We start from the raw sequence: 7975 nt of genomic DNA, 5'->3' as shown, positions 1-7975 counted from the left end.
TAAAATTTGAATCTCAAAACAACATTCATATATGATTACTTAAATAGTAAATATACTGGCGGTTATGATGACGGACCAAACAAAAAAAAAATAATCCTTAATGTATGTACACAAGAATTTATAAAAGAATTGTAAAACTTAAAAATATATATACTGACACACAACATATTTTGAAAAATATATACATAATTACATACATTATTTTCGAGTTGGGCTTGATAAGTCCATACCTTATCCGGTCCGATCCATATCATGATTAAATTTCTACCCGGAACAGAACAAAAAATAGATCACAACACATATAAACCTGAAAGTGATGTGAGTAGAAAAATCTTCACGGGATAGAATTGTATAATCTTAGAAGCATATCGTGTTAATCGGGTGCGTTTAGATGGAGCAAGAATAGTACTAACTCGAAAATAGTATTATTCTTTTGAATTACTTGATATTTAGATGGAGCAAGAATAGTAATAATTCACTATTTTTTGTTTGTCTTATATGGGTTAGCTCATTATTCTACTAACCCAATCAAAAGTTGGGTTAGCTACTATTCTCAAACTCGAGATTAGCTCTATTCTCACTCTATTATTTGTTTCATTCAAACTTACTGAATATTTTGTTTGGGGATGGATATATATTAACCTAAGAGTGAGGATATGGTACTATGTATAGTACGGATTAATTTGTATTATGAATTATTATTTTAATTTAAATTTAAAATTTTTATATGAAGATGTCCATGTATACTAAATTTTTCATTTTTCTGAATTGTTTTATTATTATTTTAGATAGGTAGAAAATCCCAATTTTTTTATTTATATCCAAAAAATAAATTAAATTTTAAAAAATAACCGAACCGGTCATAAATTTTGAAAACTACCCAAACCGGTTAACCATTAACCGGACCAAATTTCCGGTTAACGGTTGACCGGACCCTTTGAAATAGTCCGGTTAACCATTAACTGGAAATTTGGTTTGGGTCCGGTTAATGGTTAACCGGTTTTGTTGGTTCGGTTAGCGGTTTAGCGGAAAGAAAGGTCCGGTTAGTGGTGAACCGGACAGACCTTTTTTTTTCTTTTTTTTAATGCGTGGGGGTCATGCACCGGGGCGTCGACACATGGCAGAGACACTGTAGACCCGTGGATGAGCTGCTGAAATTAGTTCGAATTTGAGTTCAGTTTTGGCATTTGCTTGGGAACTGCGGGAAGAAGAGAAGAGAAGAGAAGAGGAGGCTTTCAACCAGAGGCTTCAATCAGGTTTTTTTTTTTTTTTTGAATATTAAAATAGTTTATGATATTAATTAGAATAGTTTAGAATATTAATTAGAATAGTTTAGAATATTAATTAGATTGTTTAGAATCATGGAATATTGTTTGGATTGTTTAGATTGTTTAAAATTATTTGGAATACTGTTTAGATTCTTGAGATTGTTTAGAATTATTTGAAATATTATTTGGAAATAACAAAAATGCATGTCTCTGTACCGAAAAGTGAAATTGAAACTATTCTAATAATTATTTGGAATATTATTTGAAATTTATTTGGAATATTTATTTTGAATATTATTTGGAATATTGTTTGGAATATTGAAAGATTGTTTAGAATTTGTTTGGAATATTATTTGGAATATTGTTTTGATTATTTTGAAATGGTTTAGTTCTGTTTAGAAAATTTTAAAATAGTAGCCCGAAAAATTTAGAAAGTTGCAAAATAGTGTAGAATAATTTATAAAAGTTCCAAAATAGTGTAGAATAATTTAGGAAGTTCCAAAATAGTGTAGATTAATTTAGAAAATTTTAAAGTGGTGCCCGAATAATTTAGAAACTTCCAAAATAGTGTAGAATAATTTCAAAAAGTTTCAAAATGGTTTAGAGTAATTTGTAAAAATCCAAAATGGTGAAAAATAATTTAGGAAGTTGTAAAATAGTGTAGAATAATTTAGAAAATTTTAAAATGGTGCCCGAATTATTTAGAAAGTTCCAAAATAGTCGATAATAATTTAGAAAAGTTTCAAAACGGTCTAGAATAATTTAGAAAATTTTAAAATAGTGTAAAATAGTTTAGAAAAATGCAAATTCGTTCCAAAACGGTTTAGAATGATTTAGGTAATCTAAATTGGTTTAGAAATAATTAGAAACATCCAAAACGATTTAGATTAGTTTAAAAATTTCGAAAACAATGAATTAACTTTGAATTAATTTTGTAGCATGGCAGACGAAATCAATGATGAAGTACCTATGGCGCGGGATACTTTTAGTGATATGTTGTGGATATCGCATAGCAGTCACAGGGTGTGTCAGGCTTCTGAGGAGGTAAGCAATTACTTATTTCTTTTTTTCTGACTTGTTCAGAAATATCATGTTGTTTTAATTTCTAATTTTTATTTTCGGTAATGTAGAAAAAGGAGGTTATAAACGTGAAGCACTACCGTTGCCAAACCGCGTACCACGTTGCATACGCGCCATTCTTGATTCGATTGGGTTTATACCATATCGCAGTCATGCCTCACAAAAAAATCGATGCGGCCCTGATACACGGACTTGTGGAGCGGTGGCGTCCTGAGACACACACCTTTCATCTTCCCTTCGGAGAGATGACAGGTATTAACTTCGAAACTATTTCAAATAAATCTGTTCTTTGTGATAATTTACTGACAATTCAAATGAAGAAATATATATTTTTTTATTTGATAAATTACAGTTACTTTGGAGGACGTGAGCTGTTTGTGGGGTTTGCCCATTACGGGAGTCCCAGTGACGGGGAGTACAGACGGGAGGAATGCAAAAGGCAAGCTCTTCAAATTGTTAGGAATCAAAGAGCATGAGCAGAGTGAACTTTTGAAAAAACGGGGGTCTGAGAGAAATGAAAGAAGCATGGAGTTGACTTTCCTGAAATCTAAGTTTCGTGAACAATTTGAGGAGCTACCGGCAGATCGCGACGAGCAGACGCTGAAGTGGTAAGTATATATATATATATATATATATATAGAGAGAGAGAGAGAGAGAGAGAGTGGCTAATATGCATTCGGTTGCATATGGACCGAAGTGCTTACGGTCCAAATTTGATTTTTCAAAATCCAAACGGTTGATCTGAACCGTTCATCTTGTTCTCCATATTAATATGTGCTTGGAGACCAAATTTTATATTTTTCTGAATTTTTTTTACTATTTATTAAGTATTTTACAAAATTGTTGATCCAACGGTAGCTTAACAAAACAGTAAAATCAGCAGCTATCATTGGATCAACAATTTTGTAAAATACTTAATAAATAGTAAAAAAATTCAGAAAAATATAAAATTTGGTCTCCAAGCACATATTAATATGGAGAACAAGATGAACGGTTCAGATCGACCGTTTGGATTTTGAAAAATCAAATTTGGACCATAAGCACTTCGATCCATATGCAACCGAATGCATATTAGCCACTCTCATATATATATATATATATATATATATATATATATCAATTTATTCGTGCTTTAGCCTATCAATAATGTACTCACCTTGTCTTGAATTTTGCTAGGTATGCCCGTGCATATATCTTGGACCTGATGTCGTCCAGTTTGTACCCAGACAGTGGCGGGGACGGGATACCATTGTGGTATCTCGATCTAATTGTGAATTTGGACCAGCCGGTACAGTACAATTAGGGTGAAGCGGTTCTTGCATATCTGTATCGGCATCTATGTGTCGCTACCGAGCCCGGGAGATGATCTATGCATGGTCCGTTGATGCTTCTGCAGCACTGGTCGTGGACCCGCTTTCCAGTTCTCCGGCCTGAGCCTTAAACTAAAAACTGGGAACGTACCTGGGGCGTTCCAACGCTTGATACATGCGCATCTTTTGCGTACAAATGGTGTTGTTCGCACAAATACGTGTCATCCTCCCACTTCAAGACCCAGGGTGCACGTATCCCGCGGGGCCAGTTTCAGAGTTTGACGAAAGATCATGTGAATTGGGAGCCGTACGGGAGGGTCTACAAGAAGCTTCCGACAGTGACTCCGGCGGGAAGGGTATGTTTCAATCAAGTTATTTATTTAGTTATATGTCACCGTACTTATAAATTATAACTCACATTCTTACTAAATTTATCAGCCCCACTACTTGTATCGCGGTCCATTGATATTTTATTGGATCGTTGTGCATACTTATCCGGATCGCTACATGCGGCAATTCGGATTGTTTCAAGTGATTCCGGTACCAGATCCACTGAATAGACACACGCATGCTGAGTACACCATTTTCGAATTTTATAAATTACTCTAAATTGTTTTGGAATTTTCTAAATTATTGGGGCATAATTTTGGAACTTTCTAAATTATTCATGCACTATTTTAAAATTTTCTAAATTATTCTACACTATTTTACAATTTTCTAAACCGTTTTGAAATTTTCTAAACTAATCTAAACCATTTCAAAATTATCAAAATTATTACGACAATAATTTAAACCGTTTTGAAAATTTCTAAATTATTCGAACAACAATCTAAACTATTCTAAATTATTGAACTAATAATATAAACAATCTAAACAATATTCCAAATAATTCTAATCAATATTCTAAACTATTCTAATATTCTATAATTAAAAAAAATATAGATTAAATAAATTCTAGTCAAATTTCAGAAGTTATAAAAAAAAAATCTTCTTTCCGGTTACCAAGTAATCCGACCCTCTTACCGGTTGTTGAATAAGCGGAAATTCTCAATATTTCCACTTACCTAGTAAGCGGACATTTTGCTCATTTCTGGACATTGAGTGAGCGGAAAGAAATTGAAAATTCGATTGTTGAGTAACCGGATTGGATATTTTCCGAAATTCTTTCAAAAATTAAATAGATTTCGTAATTTCGTTTTATTTTTGAATATTTATAAAAATTTCGGTCTCGATCCACAATATGAAATATTCCGAGCTATGCATAGTATCATAGCTCACTCTTAACAAAAATCATTCAAAGTGCTTGACAATCAGCAAAATATCATCTAATTAAGTTGTATAGTTGCACGTGCTACAAACTTTGTAATCTTGTCACAAAACATAGTGAAAAGGATATTAATAGTGCTAATTTAACTTCATACTAACTTCATATGACACAAATAATAAAATCACCACATGAAGTGAAACAAGTATGTTAATATCTTTACCACACAAAAACATCGGACATAAGAGATCTCGATTATATATATACTAGTATCATGTCCATGCGTTGCAACGGAACATACTATAACTAAAAAAAATATTCAACAAAATAAATAATTATTCAAAAATTGAGGGACCTGATCTTTGAATAGAATTATATAACAAATTAACTTCATATGACACAAATAATAAAATCAATCATAAATTATGTGTTGGCTTTTAGAGTCCTCGACTTACTTGTTTGACTAGATTTGCAAAACATACACAATTGCATTTTACAGTTTTTCTTCTTGAGACATGTGCAAGTTCATGACAACTGGAGATACAATTAATACACATCGAGGATGAATCAATGAACTGTAATATAACATCAAGGATGTGGTTATGAAGCACAAGAGAATGGATAGCAAAAGCATAACTCAAGATTAAGGACAATTAATATGTAAAATTGGTAAAATAAGCTTGAGACTGAACTAAGTGAGGCTTACCGTTGCAACGGTCCAAGAATCGTTGCAACATAATAAATCAAGTCGCAGAAATGACTGCGCCACATTAAATCGAAATCAACCGGCTCCAGCCGAAAGTTGAGACAAAGACTTCTGTTGTGGAGACCGTTACAACGGTCCTTGACTGTTGCATCCAAACCTGTTTGAACTACCCTACCGTTGTAATGGTCCATGTACCATTGCAACAGTCAGGACTACTTACTTCCTTTTTGACAACTCTTTATAAATAGAAGTTATACCAAAGTTTAGATTAACACTCTAGCCGCCCCCAACTTCAATATTTTGTATTTACAGATCTAGAGAAAGCCATTGTTGCTTGTGTGCTTAAATTCCAATACTTACAATCAATCTCAACCTTATTCAATCAATTACACAACTCCTAAAGTGATCCTGCATGACCAACCTTTTACTACTTCGAGCCTTTGTACTCATCCAGCAATCATTGAGTGCTCGCGAATCAGATTGTCTTTCTTGAGCCTTTAGTGCTCCTTGTTCGGGCCGTGTGACTTCCTAGAAAATTGTAAAGGCTCACCGGTTTTACTTTGTAATCTTTTCTCATTGGGTAAAGAAAGGCACGCCATCTCGAAGGTCGCGGGCCCCGGAGATGTAGATGTTAGTGCCGAACTCCGTAAACAACTCTTGTGTCAAGTGTCTCTAAACTCTACTCTTTACTTTATTTATTTCATATTTTTAGTTTGGGACAAAATTATTCTAAGTTTCCGTCAAGAATAACTTTATGACACACTCGATTTTTATAACTTAGATTAAAATTTAAAAATGCCCTATTCACCCCCCCTCTAGGTGCCTTTGGGACCAACATTATGTAAACCGCATGAAGTCAAACAAGTATATTAATATCTTTACCGCACAAAAACATCGGAGATAAGAGATCTTGGTTATATATATATATATATTAGTATTATGCCCGTACGTTGGAACGGAGCATACTATAAGTAAAAAAAATTTATGAAAAAACACATTCAATAAAATAAATAATTATTCAATAAAGTAAAATTTCTGCTTGCCCGTGATCTCTTTGAATAGAATTATATGATTATGTATTTTTAATTATTTTGAATCGTGATCTCTTATAATAATTTCATAATGTGATGATTATGTATTTTAAGTACCAATGATTTGAAATAATAGCTTTCTAATTTTAAATTAATTTGTACAAAATAGAATACCAGATACAGCTGATTAGATATAATACCCATGCCATAAGCAAACTGAACGAAGAAACCTGAAATTAAAAATACCTTGGTATTTTAAGTACCAATGATTTCAAATTTTATTGACCTTTTCAATTTTGTTTTCTTTCCCTTCTTTCTGTCCCGTTGATTTGTGCTTCTAATTGATTTTCATTGTGATATGTATAGATCTGTATAGAAACAAAATTGTGATATGTATAGAATTATTAGGTAATAGCTATAAAAACATAGAAGAGAAATAAGGAATTAAATAAGGAATGGAAGAAATCAGGAAATATAATTATATTGCTAAATTAGGGAGGGAGAAATAAGAAATGAATGAAATAAGGAAACAGATTATATCGCTCAATTTTAGAATTTATTTAATTTTAATTGTAATGCATCTTGTAATGAGCATGTTTTTAGTTTAATTTATACTTTAACACATTATTTAGATGCATTTAATCAAAAGAAGACAGATTATGTAATTAGAGAGTTGAGATTAAATCTAAAATTTCATCTTTCAATCGTAGCCGTTGGCGAACCGGACACCCTACGTGCTTAATAATATAATGGAGATGTTATGCGTTTTATTTGAAACTTTTAAAGCCAAAAAAAAAAAAAAAATCCGATATGAAGTAAGCTGATAGAGAAAGAAACATTCCTTGTATTTCACTGAATTGTATTTTACAAGCGTTACATCTCTAATATGTATAGAGTAATACAATCATTTTCTAATCAGGGTTACATACTCAAACAGAATCATCTCTGACTAACTACCAGCAGCTGTAACTAACTATTAACTATTAACTACCTACCTCATCGGTCATCCCATCGTTAGTAATAAGTTACTGTCTTCAGTAGCTAGAGTCTGAATTGTTTATGCCCATTGGATTCCAATTAAGAATTCATATCAAGACGGATACAATGGGTACCGAGCTGTTGCCACGTCACATTGACATCCTTATATAATATAAGTCATCAGAAAGTGATATATTTCATACACAAACGATATTAAACACAAAAACAATATATAGATTTATAGTTGATTGAATTTCTACCCTGGACAGGACAAAAAATAGATAACAGCACATGTAAACCTGAAAGTGATAGCAGTAGAAAAATCTTCACATGATAGG

Source organism: Carex rostrata, chromosome 25 (genome assembly GCF_964058835.1).
Source record: "Carex rostrata chromosome 25, lpCarRost1.2, whole genome shotgun sequence".
NCBI lineage: Eukaryota > Viridiplantae > Streptophyta > Magnoliopsida > Poales > Cyperaceae > Carex > Carex rostrata.
The sequence above is the reverse complement of the archived record's forward strand: the minus strand, read 5'-3'. Positions refer to the sequence as shown.